Source organism: Mastomys coucha, unplaced genomic scaffold, assembly GCF_008632895.1.
Source record: "Mastomys coucha isolate ucsf_1 unplaced genomic scaffold, UCSF_Mcou_1 pScaffold16, whole genome shotgun sequence".
Lineage (NCBI taxonomy): Eukaryota > Metazoa > Chordata > Mammalia > Rodentia > Muridae > Mastomys > Mastomys coucha.
The window spans coordinates 67,458,927-67,477,064 of NW_022196898.1; positions in this window are offsets into that span (position 1 = coordinate 67,458,927).

Genomic DNA, 18,138 nt, shown 5'->3' on the forward strand with positions numbered 1-18,138 from the left:
ACTAAGTTGCTTCTGGGACTGTCGAGATGGCTCAGCAGTTAACAGCACAGCCTGTTCCACTCCTTCAGAGAACCTGGGTTTGGTTCCCAGTACCCATGTTCAAACGGCTCACAGCTGAATGTAACTCCAGCTTCAGGGAATCTGACACCTCTGGCCTCTAAGGGCACCTGCATTTGCCTGAGTATTCCCCCCCCCCCACATAGATGTAATAATGCTAAATAAAAATCTTATAAAGAATATTCCTCCAGATGCCGTAAAGTAAAACAAAACAGACAAATACAACTCTTCCATACACACTCTTGTGATGATGTGTCTTTCAGTACTCAGGAAAGAAGAAAATACAGGCCCTGAGAACCTGAGATTCCATATGTGAGCCAAGATGTGGGTGAGACAAGCCCCTGGTCCTCGCTATGAGCAAGGCCCTATGTTCCTATGGAGCCAGAGAGCAAAAGCTGCAGGAAAGGGTCTCCAAGAAAAACATAGAGATACATAGATCCATTGAACTGAGATTTATAGCTTTTGGCAGGCTTAGGCAAAGAAGCAAAAGTATATGGGCTTTGTAAAAGTTTAGTGTGTATTTATTTATCCTGTATTGCATGATTGTATGTGCCTGAGTATGGGAACTTTCACCACAGCACATGTGTGGAAGTCAGAGGGCAACTCTCCAGAGTCAGTTCTCTCCTTTTACCGTGTGGATTCTGGAGATCAGCTCAGGTCATCAGGCTCAGAGGTCATCAACCTCTAACAGCTGAGCCATCTTTCCCACACCAGATGAGAAACTAAAAATTTAATGAAATATTATAGTATATTTGACATTAAGATTGTGAAACAATCTCGTAGAGAATAGTAGAGAAGCATGTGTATGTGTGTGTATATGTGTGCACACATGTGCAGTAGGGTTAAATTTTGCATCTTCCAAAGTGGAAAGTCGTTTGTGTACAGTCCATAGCTGAGAAAAGAGCAGATGAACGTGTAAGCCAGAGTGAGGGAGGACTAGGAGAGCCAGAGAAATGTGAACAATTTGAGAATAGTCACTATTCTCAAAATGGGGGCCATGGAACTTGGAGATGAGGAAGGATGTAGTGTGGGTTCCATTTATTTCCTGACAGATCATATAGAATTATTTGCTTTCAAAGCTATGTGAATGTTTTACTTTGATAGAAAATAAGCTTTATATTGAAAAACAGAAGGTGCTAGGCTGTAGGGAGCAAAGTATAGTTTTAGCGCACCATTGCTTCATTTGTATTCAGCTGCAAGGACTGCTTGTCTGCATGCTTACTGAATGAAAGCTCAGCAGAGGTGGCTGTCCTTCCTGTATTGTGCACATAATAAAGGTTATTCCTGGAAGAGCATACAATACCTTGGATTGGATTTGAGTCTTTCAGAATGATAACACCTACTGACTACTCAAACTAGGGGTGAGATAGAAAATAAAAAACATGGAAAACTAAAAGAGGGATGGGGAGATTAAATACAAAGGAAGCAACATTGCTTCACTACAAACCATGAAGTAAAATATAAAATCCATATCATAATATATGTGGCTTTGTGCAAACAACCACACAAATGGAAGCTAAGGACAAGTAGTTTGCAAGTAAAAACCATGTAATAATTTAAATTACTAAGTTAAACGGCCCGAAGCAGGAAAGAGTAAGGCTTCCACACTAAATTCTTTTATAACTTTACAAAGAAAGGAACCAGTTTCCATCACTATGTAATGTAGCCAGCAGGAGGAGTTTCCTGGTCTGTTGAACTTGCTTGCTTTATGTCCTGCATCCAAAGTGAATGGTGCTTTCAGCACTAGGGTTTTATTCCCTGGTTATGGTGGGCAATCAAGAGCAACGACAAAAGCCTGTGTTGTTTTTGTGACTCTGGCTTCTGGGGGAAAAAGACATCAATGGTTTCACCCAGCACTGGTCCTGTTGATGCAATAGTGGCATGAGTGTTGTGGTAATAACCAACTGCTTTCTGGCTGGATAAAAGATCTATTCTCTAAGAGGGATGTCATGCCCCAAACTGTAAACATGGTGGCCCATGACTGGAGGGATTGTAAAACCTAAGGAGGAATTTGTGATTTACTGTTTTGCTAACTGGCCATGCTTTGAAAGTGCCTTTTAAATATTTAGGTGTATACCCACAGATTTGGGTTGCTCTCAGTTTTGCTCAGGAAAGCTTCCTTTTGTAGTGGGTAGCAACTGGTCAAAGTGTGAGAGAGTGGGTAGCTATGGCTCAATCATCTATATTAACCTCCCACCATCCAAGGTTTAGAGAGCACCACAAAAGAGAGGGTAGAAAGAACGTAAGAGCTGATGAATGGGAAGAAAGCTGTGAAATGCAGCCTTCTGCCTATAAGCAAGGCTACGTTATACGTACCAACTCCCAGCAGCTGTGATTACCTGCATAAGCTGTGTACTGGGTCAAGACAGTCAGAACCCCAGCATGGTGTGGGAGGGGAGCCTCAAGACCTCCAAGTTGATGGCTGCGGCAAGAGTAAGAGTCACTCTCCTTTAGGGACACGGCCACTAGCAGGAGTGGAGGGCCCCACCTCCATGTTCCTCCAGGCATCGTTAACTGCACTCAAAAGGTTATTAATAACAACAACACAAAGGAAAGCCATGAACTTTGGAGCAACACAAGATGGGCACCCACCGTAGTGGGAGTTGGAAGGAGGTAGTGGTGGATGGATATGATCAGAAGACACTGGATACATCCGTGAAATTTTCATAGAGTAAGTAACAAATATTACCATAAAAAGGAACCACGTTGCAAAGGAGGTAATCAGCCTCTCCGAATTCTCTTACTCTTTTGAGCTTTCAAAGGACTTCTTAATAATGGTAAGGGCGAAGTAAGAAATGAGAGCTGAAAATGCCTCCAGTGTGGTTGTCCTTAATTGTTTCATAATAGATGCTCTGTTGAAACACTGTTCCTCTGATCTATGTTTTTCTTGCCCCATGTCCATTTTTAACTACAGGGATTTTTTTTTTTTTTTAAGAAAAGAAAGGGAATTAATCAATGGAACCTCATGGAACTGAAGAGCTTCTGGAAGGTTGAGGACACTGTGACAAAGTGACAATCTACAGACGGGGAAAGATGTTCACTAACCTGACATCTGACAGACGGCTAATATCCAAAAATATTTAAAGAGCTTAAGAAGCTAGACACTGACAATCCAGATAACCCAATAAAATCGGGGTACAGAGCTAAACAGAGAATTCTCAACAGAGGAATCTCGAATGGCCAAAAAGTACCTAAAGAAATGTTCAATATCCTCAGTCATCAGGGAAATGCATATCAAAATAACTCTCAGATTCCACTTCACACTCATCAGAATGGCTAAGATCAAAAACTTAAGTGACAGCAGATGCTGGCGAGGTTGTGGAGCAAGGAGAGCACTCCTCCACTGCTGATGGGAACTTATACAACCACTCTGGAAATCAATTCGGCAGTTTCTCAGAAGACTGAGAATAGTTCTACCTCAGACTTAGCCATACCACTCCTAGGCATATACCCAAAAGATGTTCCACCATCCCATAAAAGACACTTGCTCAGTTATGTTCATAGCAGCTTTATTTGTAATAGCTAAAAACTGGAAACAACCTAGAAGTCTCTTAACTGAAGAATGGATACAGAAAATGTGGTATATTTACACCATGGAATACTACTCAGCCACTAAACAGGTCATTATGGATTTTGAAAGCAAATGGATGAAACTAGAAAATATCCTGAGTAAGGTAACCCAGACCCAAAAGGACATGATTGGTATGTACTTACTTATAAGTGGATATTAGTCATAAAGAACTGTATAACCATGCTATGATCAACAGACCAAAAGAAGCCTAAAAACAAGGAGGGCACAAGCGAGGTTGTTTGAATCTTTCTCCAAGGAGGAAACAAAATAGGTATCTGGGAATGATGGAAGGAGGGATTTGCGTGAAAGAGGGAATGGAGAGGGAGTGGGAGGGGCAGGGGAGATCATATGTAAGGAGAACAGGGGAGAGAAAAAGGAGATTGGTTGGGGAAGAACAATCTCTAGGACATGCCAGAGACCAAACATAACTGTCCTCTGTGAGGCTCCACCCAGCAGCCAATGGAAAGAGATGGTGAGACTCACACCCAAACATTAGAAAGGGCTCAGAGAGTCCCTCAGAAGAGTTGGGAGAAAGATGGAGGACAAGAACTCCACAGGAAGACCTACAGAGTCAACTAACCTGGACCATGGAGGCTCACAGAAACTGAATCACCAACCAAAAATCGAGCATGGGCTGGACCTAGGTACCCTGCACATATTTAGCAGATGAGCAGCTTGGTCTTAATACGGGTTCTCCAACAACTGGAGCAGGGGCTTTCCTGAACCCCTAAATGGACAGCCTTTTCTGGCCTCAGTGGGAGGGGATGTGCCCAGTCCCACAGAGACTTGACATGTGTGAAGGTGGGGGTGGAGGAGGTTAACACCCAGAGGGTGTTTCTGCCTCTCGAAAGAGAAGGGGAGGAGGGAATGGGGGGAGGACTTGCATGGTTGGGTACTGGGAAGAGAGGAAGGGCTGATATTAGGTTATAAAGGGAATAAACAAGTAAATTTAATAAAAAAGAAAGGGAATGTGATTTCATTCTTATTGAATATTTACAATAAATAGTGTTAAGCAGATTTTCAATAGTGACAGATGCCTTATACTGCAAAAAGCCTGCAAAAACTTATACTCAGTTCCCCAGACACACAGAAGAAAAGAACAGGTTCCTACAAGTGTCCTCTGACTTCTAGTATGCTGTGACATATCCCCCAAATAAATAAATATAGGTAAAAGCAAAACAACATAAAATACTAGGGCAGCAAGATAGCAAAGTTGAAAAAAAAAATAGATTGCTAACAAGTCTAATGTACTATTTTTCTGTTGCTGTGATGAAATACCATGACCAAAAGCAACTTACAGGCGAGTTTCTTTAGCCTTACAGTTCCAGAAGGTTCCATAATGGTGTGGGAGGCACGGCAGCAGGCATTTGGAACAGGAAGCTGAGAGATCACATCTTCAACAGCCAGCACAACAGTACAAAAGTGACCTGGAAGCGAGCTAAGACTATAAAATTTCAAGCCCACTCCTAGTAGCCTATTTTCCTCCAGCAAGGCTGAAAGTTCCCTAACCTCTCAAGCAGTGTCATCAGACGGAGACCACGCCTCAGGCAGTGTCATCAAACAGAGACCAAGCCTGCCTATACAAGAACCTGTGGGGAAGAGTTTTCATTCAAGCCATCACAGCTGATGGCCTGAGGTTCATCCCCTGCACCTAAGGAGGGTGGTGACTGACTCCTTAAACCTGGTCTCTGCAACCTCCCATGGGCTATACTATACGCATCCACACATGTAAAACATACAGTGACACACGCACACATGCAAATACACTTAATTAAAAAAAAATACCTGCTGTGTTAAGTGCTCTACATATAAGGAGATACATGACCATGACAATATCCATAAAGAAAACATGAGACACTGACCTAAAGCAATTAAAATCTTCGACCTTGTTAATAAAAATTAATGTACTCAACTAAAAGCAACACAGTCCCCATTGGCTTCTATTCAGATTTTGCTGATTGTTGGTGTTGAATTAAAACAAGCATTAAGAAAGCAAATTGTATTTATTTCCAGAGGACTGTGGAAGGGGTTATGGTTGGGCTTTCATTCCATCCTTCCCAGGTGGAGTAGTCATGCACTTTCGGTGCATCCGACCTGCTTTTATAGCTCTAGGATAAAAGCTCATCAAAGTAATGTTTCCCAGCTGTCGTCATAGTTTCTGGTAAGATCCAAAGTCAGTCTAAGCTCAATCTGAGATTGCTTCAGAGATAGATCAATAGTCCTTCAATTTACATTTGATGATGGTGCAAATGGATTCATTGGGAGCATGGAGCTCTGATGGACACCAGTGACCACACGGAACACAAAGGAAGCTTATCTAAACATAAAGCCTACAGGAAGACAGAAAACAGCCTTGCACCTCAGCAATCTCTTCTCCCTAAAACCGGAGGACATCATTTTAGAACACACGGCCATTTCAGTTCTCTGCGTCTACTCCTGAAATGAATCTGGTCCTCATCAGCTAAAGTCCTAACAGAGGTTTATAAGCTAGTAGGAGCTGTTCTCTTGTCCGCTCTCTGACCTCATTCCTTGCAACTGTCTTGTTTGTTCATTCCTCACCAGAGCCTTCTCTACTATTCCTGATTCGGTTGGCATGCAAGATCCTGTCTCCTTTTAGGGTCTTAGCTAAGCTCTTGTTCTGCTCTCCCTCAAAGATTTCTTGCCTCCCTGACAGATAATGCCTTCATTTCTCAGTTCTTATTCAAACCCCCAAATTCTCAAGAGGGATACCCAGACCATCTTATCAGCATCCCACTCTGGCCTTCATACAACTCCATTGTCCTCCTTATGTCTGTCTCTATCAAAAGAATTCAGAGGAGACACACAGAGCATTGAGTAAAAGATAGAGTCTATTTTTAGTGAAGTGGGGCATGGGAGCGGGCAATGGCCCGAGAGACCATTGCATCAACCTATATTTTTAGGGTAGACTTTAAGCTTACCTAAAGTCTCTGGAACTTAGAGCTTTCCTGAACGTGTTTCCCAGCCCAGGTGACTGATAGGCCCTTTAGAATTAACTCTTAAGGGAGAGGATTAATGGTATGGTTCGTTGTTGTTTTGGTTTTTTTGTCTGTTTGTTTTGCTTTGGGGGAGGGGGGGGTTGTCCATGACCAGAAAGCATCCAACTAAATAGCAAATTTATATTCTTTGGGGTAGTTTAGAATTTACCATGTTCCTAAGAAAGGCCAGAGATATTCAGAATCTATACTTTGAGCAGTAATTTAAGTCCTGCAGTTTCAGTTTCTACTTTTTCCAGCTGCTAATGGTGGGGGACCTTTCAACCACCTAATATCTGATTGGCTAACTAATAACCATCCAACAAATGCACGGCCACTTGTAGTATTAATGTCTCAAAGCACATGTTAGTATTACCGTGTATTATGTAACATTTATTGTTTGGTTTCTGCCTCCCTTTTCTATAATATAAGACACCTGGTAAACATTAAATGTTCCCTAAGCCTTTATGGGAGCACGAAGGAATAATAACCCTGCCGGATCACATGTTGTCTGAACACTGAATCTGATGTGAGTCAAGGTGATTCTTCTAGAACTTTATACATTGGCAGTCAGAATATGTTTGTAGACAATTGATAACAAACTACCTACTAAAAAATAATGAAGGATGAGCCGTCCGTGATAGCCAGAGAAGGTTTGAAGGAATTGGTGATGTTTACCCTGGGGAAAACCAGAAAAGAACAGACCAGTTATCTTGAAATAAATGAGGAGCTGTCGTATAAAAAGAGGAATTAGGCATCTTATATTTTTTTGTTCTACAAATCACAGTGGATTAAAGTTATAGAAAGGCATATTTCAGCTGAACAGAGCAACCAACTTTCTAACAATAAACGTACCCCATACTGGAACAAATTGCCTCTCCCTTTAGTCAACTCTCTGTTAGCATGGTGTGCAAGCAGGGGCCGAGTGTGTCTGCCATTGAGGACAGAAGGCACCCCTGCACTGTTAGTCCCCAACACAAAGTTCCCCAGTTGTATATCTGATATCATCAATGTGTCATGCATTCCTATTTTTCTAAAGGGATTATTACATCCTCTCACTCTGAGGGGTGGTGTTTGTTCATTGCACTTGTTCCTCACTGCTCCCTGGCCCTTCTGCCTTTTCAGGTTGAGGTATTGGTAGTAGTAGCAGTGTGACTGTGATAAAGAGATGTTAGGGAACAGAAAGAGACACTGAGGACTTTTAAAAATCATGTATGGTAGGTACGGCATGTCTTTATTCCCAGTACTGAGGTGGGTCTCTTATGAGCCCGATTTACCTATCAAGTTCCAGGATAACCAGGGCTTCATAGTGAGACCCAGTCTCAAAAGCAATTGTAACTCTCAATTGGTTACAAAGTACAAGTACGGGTTTTTATCATGGTGTTTGACCTGTGCTCTGTTCTCATTAGTCCCCCTCACCTCCGCACTCCGTTCTTCTCTCCACAGTGGCTTTCTGTTAATCCCCCTCCCTCCTCACACAACCTTCTTCTGATTTCAGCCAAACACGTGTACTTTATTTCCACTCCCACCTGCACAGAAATTATGAGTTTTCTTCTCCCCTGATCATCCCTTTTCTAGATTTTAATTTTCTAGATTTTAATGATGTGTGTGTGTGTGTGTGTGTGTGTGTGTGTGTGTGAATGACAGTTTGTGTACTTATGTGCAGGAGCCCATGGAGACCAGAAGAGAGCATCAACACAGACTCCAGCTGCACCTGGCCCTTGGTCGCAGCCTAGGTCTTGACCCCACCATGGCCTCTTCATATCTGTCTGGTCCTCATCACCACCAAGTTCCACCTTTCTCCACAGTGTACAAACCTCTCAGTTCATTTTTCTTCCCTCTCTCCACCATGTATTCCAGGGCAGGCAGGCGCTTGTGTATCTTTGGGCTGCCAAGGCAGGCGTGTCGGTTTTCTTCATTTACGTTCACTAGACCATGCGTGTTTAGATGGGCAAGACAGTGTTGCCTTCAGGAAGTGAAGCCTCACTGGAAGACACGGGTTACTGTCCCCAGGCCTTGAAGTTTTATATCTGAGTTCCACTTTCTGAGTCACTCTGTTATTTGAGTGTGGGGACAATGCGACTAGCCAACATCCTGCTTCTGTGACAAGCTACTCTTGTGTCAGCCATGCTTTCTTTACCTGCTGTTGTGCCTTCCCATTCCCCCAGGGACTGTGAGTCAACTAGACCCTTTCCTCTTAAGTTGCTTACGTCAGGAGGTTTTATCACAGTGAGAGAAGAGGAGCTTAATACACATTTTTACATTTAAATTACAACACACATTTAAGAAAATTAGAAGTTAAAATAAAGTCACCTTTAAAATTCCATAGCATTCAGATTGTTATAATAAGTTTGAGTTTTTATATTATGTTATTATTTGAGGCAGAACTGGACTTGGATAAAATTAAATTTTTTTGCCACATAATTCTTTGCTTACATTTAGTATAATTTATTCCTAACCAGCACTTTTAGAATAATGCAGAATATAAACTGTTCCTGAGTACTTTCAACAATTTCAAGTACTTCACAAGTAGGGAATTTAAATACAATTGATATACTAATTATGATTAATTTATGGATAAGTATTATCTATTCATTAATAACTCCCCTAAGGATTTACATTCATTAACATGTTGTTTGTTAGCTATATGAGTTTAAGTTGCTTAAGTCTTAAATGATCAAGCTGAAATTATGAACTATTTTCTGCCTTTTGTCTTTGTCAAATGAACTAGGGCATTTTTCTTTTTCGTCCTACATAACTGTTAGACTTTGCATCTAGAGTATCACTTAAGGGTCCATGTTTTGGAAGCTTAGTCTCCAGGGTGCCACCATTGGGAGGTGAACTCTTGGCGGGGGTAGATCCTCATGGAAAGAGTTAGGTCACTGGGATAGAGGGACCAGGGTCCGTCCTTTCTCTTCTCCTTTCTATCCATCTTTGTATCACTACGTGTTCCTTAACACTCTATTTTGCCTTTCCATTGACCCAAAGAAACAGAACCAAGTGATCATGCATCAACATAAATGTTTCTCTCCATTTAATTTGCTTACTTTGGGTGCTTTATCAGAGTAACAAAAATCTGGAGCACACAGCGACTGTATTCAGTTAACCTCCTTCTCTGCTCAGTGCTACGAATCCTGCTGATAACAGTATCTACGGATACAAGGGGTAAGTCTTAAAGACATACCCTCAGGGCTACCAGGGACTAAACCGCCAACCAGGGAGTACACATGGTGGGACTGCATATGTATAGCAGAGGATGGTCAAGTCAGTCATCAGTGGGAGGAGAGGCCCTTGGCCCTGTGAAGGTTCTATGCCCCAGTGTAGGAGAACGCCAGGGCCAGTAAGCAGGAGGGGGTGGGGTGGTGAGCAGGGGAAGGGGACGGGAACAGGGGTTTGTTTTTGTTTTTGTTTTGTTTTTATTTTATTCTAATTTTTTTTTGGAGGGGAACCTGGGAAAGGAGATATTGTATGACATGTAAATAAAGAAAACATGTAATTAAAAAAAAAAAAGATATACAAAAAAAAAAGACATAATTGCTCACAAAAGCACAGCTTCTCTCTGTGACCTCTGATAGATTCCCAGATCCAAAGAACTCTTAAACCACGCCCGACATGTTTCTTCTAGCCGCAGTTTGGAATGTTTCCTTAAAAAGGAAATACATGGTGGCCCTGCTTTGCTAATGTATTGAGTAGACATTTAGCTTAATTACTGTTTAGACCAGCAACTAGGTTTGATAGTGACATATTTGACGAACCTTTTCCAGACATTATCCTGGAGCCACCGCCAGAAGCCTGAGAGCCAGCCAGCATTGTACCTGTGGAGGCAGACGGCTACATCTGTGGACAGAGGATTGATATGAGAGTGGCTTTCTTCCCTGGCCCAGCCCCAGCAGTCTGTAGTGGTTCAGAATGAACATATATTTCCGGTCATACAGTCTCTCTCAGGAAAGGTTCATATACTATCACCGTGCTCTGATGTTTGAAAATGTCACGCTCCTGTTATATGAAAATGACAGTTCCTGAGTTGTGCTTCAAGTTGTTTATTTAGAAGCAATAAAAGGTCAGGGATCCAGTCAGTCTTTCTCTTCAGTCTGTCTTAGAAAAGGTAACAGATGCCCGTGAGAAGGGTGACTCAAAAAAAAAAAAAAAAAAAAAAAAAAAACATGATGTTTCCTAGTGACTGCTTCCTAAGGGTATAAGGCCTGTGTAAGGAGGTCTGGAGGCACCAGAGAGGGAACTTTCATTGGGAAGCTGCAGGGGAGAGGTGTGTCAAGGTATCATCCTAATCTTGAGGTAAACATTATGAGAACTATTGCTGTCTGAGCCTGAGGGCTCAGATCCGTGTGATCAACCCTGCTTTCATGAGTCTGACTCCTGCAGGTTTCCAGTTTGCCCTGATCTGCATCCGAAGTCCATTCAATCCTTTGTCTATTTATACGAATGAATCGATAATCCCTACATGTTCGTGAGGCCGTGCTCACCCGTGTGCAGGTGCCTGTGCTCACATACATACCCAAGGAGAACAGAGGAGGAAGTTGGGTGTCCTGTTCTGCCATGCTTTCTCTTGTCCCTGGTAGATAGGACTTCTCATTCACACTGGAGCTTGCTGCTTTTCCGGGTAGTCTGGCTAGCCGTCCTCCCCGCATCTCCCGAGGTCCTCCTGTCTCATCATTTACCCTGCAATGCTCGCTGTATAAAGCCAAGTCCTATGTTTTATGTTAGTACTGAGGATCTGAACCCAGGTCACGTTTGCCCTGCAAGCTTTGCGACCCACTGAGGCACCCCGCTCCCCAGAAACCCTGTGCTCACACTCTTAGGGATGATCATGAAGTGGAATCTGGAGCGCTGTTAGACCCTTGTCATCTCTTTTTCTCCCTTCGTCTTCCTGATTTGTGTGCCCTGTCCTCTCCCTGTTAAACAAAACACATCTTCTCACATTTCTCTTGCAAATCATTTTCATGAGACCTGGTTTGGGGAGCTTTTAGGACGACGCCAAGAAGTAATGCTTGAAATAACGTTGCACCTTGTTTCTCTTAGGGGGAGCTCTCATAGGTACCATCCCCTTCAACTCTAGGACTATTACAGACAAATTCTTTTTTTCTTTATGTAGAGCCCCGCCCCTTTTGATATGAGGAAAATGTTGGGTTTAACCGAACTCGAAGCTTTTGACCAGTAGTCAGAGACACTCTGAAACCCTGTCCTCTCATCTCAATCAGCACAAACTGCCACCATGCTTCTAGTCTCCCTTCCTGTACTTGGACAGTCATGTGCCACTAGAGGAAAGAGTCCCAGCTTTATAGCTAATGTACCAGAACATCGTATTTCCAAACCTCCAACTATACAATAGAAGAGCATTTACAATTGTGTTACAAGCTACTTTTACTAAGCCTTTGATCTGTACTGAGACCACTGCCCTTAACCTTAACCTGCTTATCTCTTAGCAATGCAGGCACTCCCATGCAGACTATTCAGATAAAACAAACAAACAAACAAACAAATAAAAAACCAACCAGCCAAACAAACAAACAAAAAAACCCTGAACCATAAAATAAATCTTTCTCTGCTAGCAGATCTCATACAGATTAGTGAACACAAGCCTTTCACATCTCTTTGCTCTTGTCAAGAGGATGAAGGGCACACCTTTGAGTTTCTTGATGCTGGACCATCTGTGCTGTGTTCTCCATCAATGACCTCCCTCCCCCAACACACACTCACTTACACTCTGTCCATTGCTGAGGGGCACGCACTGTCACCTATTCATTTACTTCTGATAGTATCTTTTGGATTGTTATATTATTGTTATCCAAATTAACTCCACATTCCACTTGATGTAAACTATAGATCCTTTTACGGGACTAAATCCCTTAGAAAGCTTTGATGACTCTCCACTGTAGATGAAGTCTAATCTTGTTTGCATGGAATGAAAACTAGATAGTGCTTGAGCACATCCCCAGGTACTGCCATCTCACACTTTCACTTCACAGTTCATATGAAACACTGATTCCGGCCCCCTCCACACCATTTCTTGCTTGAGTGCTCCTATTTAGCATCTTCTTAGCTTTCCCGTGCTCAGCGATGCCACATTATGTTGTTTAACTCTTCGCCTAAGTAATCTCTGCCCACGTCATTGGGGTCCATATCTCACTTCTACACAAAAGTCTTTCTCTTTGTGCTGTAGTAGTGTCCCAGATTCTCTATCACCCATTCTCATCACAATATTCCGATTAGCTCCTTAAGTCTGCGGTCCATGGACTTCATTGACATATACTTTGTAGGACCTCTAGGCCAGAAACTTTATTGTGTTCACCTTGCTAAACCAGTCTCTTGTACTGTAATGCTGAAATATATTTAATCAAGTTACATCTAACACTTCATCTCCTTTGGATACCTTATCTTTAAATTTGGTGATTCATATCTCCCTCATCCCCACCTTGTGCTTGCTTGTTGCATTCTGATAGCAAAGCATTTATAGAAATACCCAACTCAAAAAAAATTAAAATGCCAATCATGAATTTCATAATTACAAAGTTTGTCTCACTATAAGCAAAACTTTAGATTTTTTTATTGGGAAATATTGTGAAATGGGATGTGTAAATAGCATGGGAGTATTTACAATACAGAAATAGTTTTAAAACATTAATTACATTTCATCAATTGGGTTAAGAAATAATGGCCAACATCCTGTTTGTCTCACATATCAACAAGGTTCACCACATTCTGGGCATTTGGCCTAACTGGAATGAAGACAAGGTCCTTGAGCCAGTGATGATGGCCACAGGGAGCACTTCATTCTCCCTCTCTCTCCACCCACAGTTATTGTCTTCAATCTGTGACTCTCAAACAAACAGAACAGAGTTCTATGTGGCAAAGTCTGATTTCTCATCTAACCCTGAATCTGGCTTCACTGGATGGAAAGGAAAACAGAAACTTTATGAGTAAATGAAGGAAAAAAAAAAAAGATTTGAGCTGGCGTCTGTGAATGATTGGTTACCTTTAATATACAATACCACCTCTCTCTTACAAATCATTCTATTGGCACATGGCTTTGTGAGCTGTTAGCATCAACTCCAAGAAGTAATGTTTTCAAGCAATGCTGCACTTCTTAGAGGGACTCTGATAGACACTGTTCCTGTCCTCTGTAAGAATATCATGGAGAAGTTTTTAAAAGATAGGTAGGCTATTTTGCCATTAGAGAATAACTATTATCCAATTCTTCTGCACACATTAAGATGAAAAAACACAAACAGTAGGGAACTTTGGAAAATGGAAAGAAAAAGTGTTTTCATGTATTGGATCAATGGGGCAGAAGTAACAAATGAGAAAAAAGAAATGGAGGCAAGGCCCAGGAGCCCCCTCTCGCCTCACATCAGAAGGCACTTGGGAGATTGTTATGAAGAGAGAGTTAGGCAAAACAAAAGCAGAATGGCGGACACCACATTCCAGTGAAACTATGCTATCTTAAGTATGAAGCACGGATAACTAGAAGGGAAAGAGAATAGAGAGATGTTCCAGACATCACCAAGAGTGACCTCTGATTCTGTTGGTGCCCAGTGAACTGTATAAGATGAAACTTTATCTGAACAAGCCCTTTCCTTCTCAACCTTGCTTTTTGTGCATGCTGTTTTGTTGCAGCACTAAAAAACATAACTAAGACAATCAGGTCCTCAGCGTATATAACTTGCAGCATAGTATTTTTATGGTGCTCCTAAGTGTGTGAGCAAGTGGGTCTCTGATTCTTGTGCCCTCTCATGGGACCTTTTCCTTCTGTTAGTCTGCCTTGTCTAGTTTTTATGTAGTTGTTTTTGTTTTATTTTATTGTATTTTTGTTTTGTTGTTATCTCTTAGAAGCCTGCTATTCTCTAGTGAGAGACAGAGAGGGGATAGAGGTGGGGAGCAACTGGAAGGAGTAGAGGGAGGAGAAACTATAGCCAGGATATATTATATGAGAAAAGAATCTATTTTCAATAAAAACAGGGGAACTAGGCCAGTAAAAGTGTCTGAGGAGGTGCCAGCTGAGACACTCCATTGCCACGTAAGGCTGGACGAGACTATAATCACTGCAAGGTGGAGGTGGACAGCCATTGTCTGTCTTCTTGAGTATTTGTTAAGAGATTCATGAAAGGCCAAAGATGAGCTATGAGCCTGGATTAGTGTTACAATTCTTCACAATAATCCCTAAACAAGCTATGCAAAGAATCTTGAAGGATTCAGATTCATCCAAAAAGACCTTAAATGTCTTGTAAACAAGTGTCGACACTCACCAAAATCAAGAAAGCTGGCGGTGTGGCTCCATGGCTGAGCAGATGCTAGCATGGATGAGGATCTTGATTGACTCCTCAGCATTAAGAAAAGGAGATGGGAGGAAGGATGTAAGAGAAGGAGAGAGGGAGAAAGAGAATGCAAACATGCATCCTGGAGGAATAATCTCTTGGGTACTATGTGGAAGCATCACCTGTCAATACAAATCTGATGACCAATAAGCTGAGGGAGAATCAGAAGGTGGGATGTCTGGCAGAGAGAGAGGGACTCTGGGAAAGAGTCAGGCACATGGGAGATTCAGAAATATGAAACTAAGGAGAGGTAGCCAGCCATATGGCAGTCATAGAATAGTATAAACAGGTTGAGTTATGAGCTAGTCAGGGGAAAAGTCTAGTTTAATGCCTAGGCATGCATTGGTAAATAATAAGCCTCTGAGTCATTGTTCAGGAATTGGGGTGCAGGTGGAAAAGCCTGAAGTTACAACATATAATGTAAAAATTGTCATGCCCAGAATTCAATATAAAATTGAAGGACATCTAAACGAATAGAAAAACGAGTCTCATATTTGAGAGAGATCAACCAATAGAAGTATATACATCAATTATAGAGATGATGGCTTTCATTTTATGTTTGAAACAGAGTCTCATAGTCCAAACTGGCCTCAAACTTATTGTGGAGCCAAGGGTGACCTTGAACTTCTGATCCTCCTGCCTCCGTGTTCCTAGTGCTGAAGGTACAGGCTTATACCACTACAACCAGGCATACGCAGCTGAATCCAGGATTCTGTGCAAGGCAGGCAGACACTCTATCAACTAAGCTACACCCCAGGCCTGAGATGATAGAGCTTAGCAGATATTTTAGATATTAATATGCTCAAAATTTTAAAAGAAAAGCATAAAGATCCTGGAAACCGTGAGATCAGGACTAGAAAGCACAAAGCATTATTATAGGGCTGAATATGTAATTGAGTGAGAACTTTTGCATAGAATGCGTGAAGCCCTGGGTTTGAGACCTGCTGCTGTGAAAGAAGGTAACTTTCTTATAGTATTTATTACATAAAATCAAATGTACAGTTGGCTTTGCTTATTAAATAACATGGAACTTCCAGACTTTGGAAAGACACATCTGAGTTTTCAAAGTTGCCAGATGGGTTTATTGGAATGTAGAAGTGTTAAAATAAATTATCAGATTGTCTAGCTGTGGTTGGGCTCTCTGGTCTAGAGGAGCCTTGTGGAACCCCAAGAGTGCCCTGCTTCCTTGTGGAAACCTGGGGCTCCAAAACTCACCAGATTGGAACCCTGCCCAACCAACCACCCATCCTATCTGGATCCATCCACCACCCCAGCTTATCCACTCAGGACAACTGGAAGAGTCTAGCATAGCAGACCTCTGAAAGTCTCTACCTACAGCTGACTAAGAGAGATTCAGATACCCATAGACGAACATTGGATGGAGGTTGGGGACCCCTGTGTAAGAATTAGGAGGATTGAAGGCCCTCAAAGAGATGGCAACCTCATAGGATGACTAACAGTATCGACTAACCTGGACCCCTGGCAGCTCCCAGAGACTGATCCACCAACCAAAGAGCATAAGCAGGCTGGTCCAAGGCCCCCAACGCATATGTAGCAGAGGGCTGCGATCTCTGGCCTCAGTGGGAGAGGATGAATCTAATCCTGCAGAGACTTGATGTTCCAGGGTAGGGGAATTGGGGTGGGGAGAGCTGCCCTCTCCGAGGCAAAGGGGAGGGGAGATGGGGGATGAACTCTGTGAGGGGGGACTGGAAGGAGAAACAACATTTGGGATGGGAAGAAAAAAAAAACAAAGGAAGAAAGGAGGGAAGGAAGAAGGGAAGAAAGGAAGAAAGAAAGAAAATCTGGAAGATTTCGGGAGGCAGCACAGTGGACTCTCAGAGCTTAGGTTCTGAGAGTAGGAGGACCTGAGTTTGAATGTTTAGCACCTGTGTAAAAGTGTAAAAGCCACACAATGCCGTGCTTGTCTGTGACCTCATCACTGGGGGACAGAGACAAACAGATCCTGAGTCTGGGTGGAAAAGCAGAACTAACTCCATGCTGTCCACTAGAAACACCTGGTAAATACAACAGAAGTAGAAAAAAAGGAAAGTAGCTGTTGGAAATGGCAGAAGAAGATAATGTTTTATTTATTTGCTTAGTTTTTGGTGTAGGCTTCAATTCAAGGGCCTTGCACATTCTCAACAGGTGCTCTACACTGAGCAATCCCTCTAGACATTAAAGAGATAGGTTATCTTTTAACAATCTATTTCTTTTTCCAAGTAAAATGAAATTATATAAAGCACCACTAGTGATAAGTCACAGTTCAATTACCTTCTCATTTGTAAGCAAATTATTACTCAGAGAAATAAGAATTTTTCTCCATTTTTCTAGAATTAAAGTGATAGTAAATATTCCCATATGTCACTGCTAATTTTAATAATACAAGATGCAATTCTGACCCTTCCTTTGACTGTTAAAATACACATATCTATTTTTAACCTGCAATTTTCAAGAGATGTGTTTGCCTGGTATCCTAATCTTCATTGTTATTCAATGTCTTTCAAATCTCTGGCTGGAGGAAAGGTATTTTTGAAGAATTGCCTGAAAGCAATCTCATCTATTTCTTTGCATGATGTAAAATCTATCTTCTTATGTTGTGACATCCGAGGGCATACATCTCTGAACCATGTCATGTTGACCTTCCAATGTACTCTTGGTTTATCTTCAAGCGCATTTACAGAATGACTATACACCCTGGTTTGTCTTGGACAGTTCTAACTCCCACTGGAATTATGCTTAGTGTCCTCACTCCCCCCAAGTGTCACTATTTTGGCCTAAATTATATAGCCAACTTAGTTATAAATGAGTTCTCTCTCTACGATATGCTTTTTTATTCTTTTCTACATTGTCAACTTTCTCTTGTGTTCTTTGTTAACCTGCTAAGTTTAATTACCATGGGTTGAGTCTCTTAGAAACAGCAGGGGTCTATTTTTCACAGTTTTAGAGGCTGGAAGACCAAGGTGCTGTTGCATTCAGCGTGTGTGGACCTGCTTCCAAGTTCGTAAATGGTGTCCTCTAATTGTGCCTTCACATGGAAGCAGAGTGAAGGCACTGGGCATTTCTTCTGAAGAGCAGCATATTCTGTACTGGAACATTCCTGCCAGGAGCAAGAGGGAGGAAAGAAGCAAAACCTCACATGTCTAAGAAAGGAGAAACTTGGAAGATTCTCCAAGGCTCGTCCCCAGAT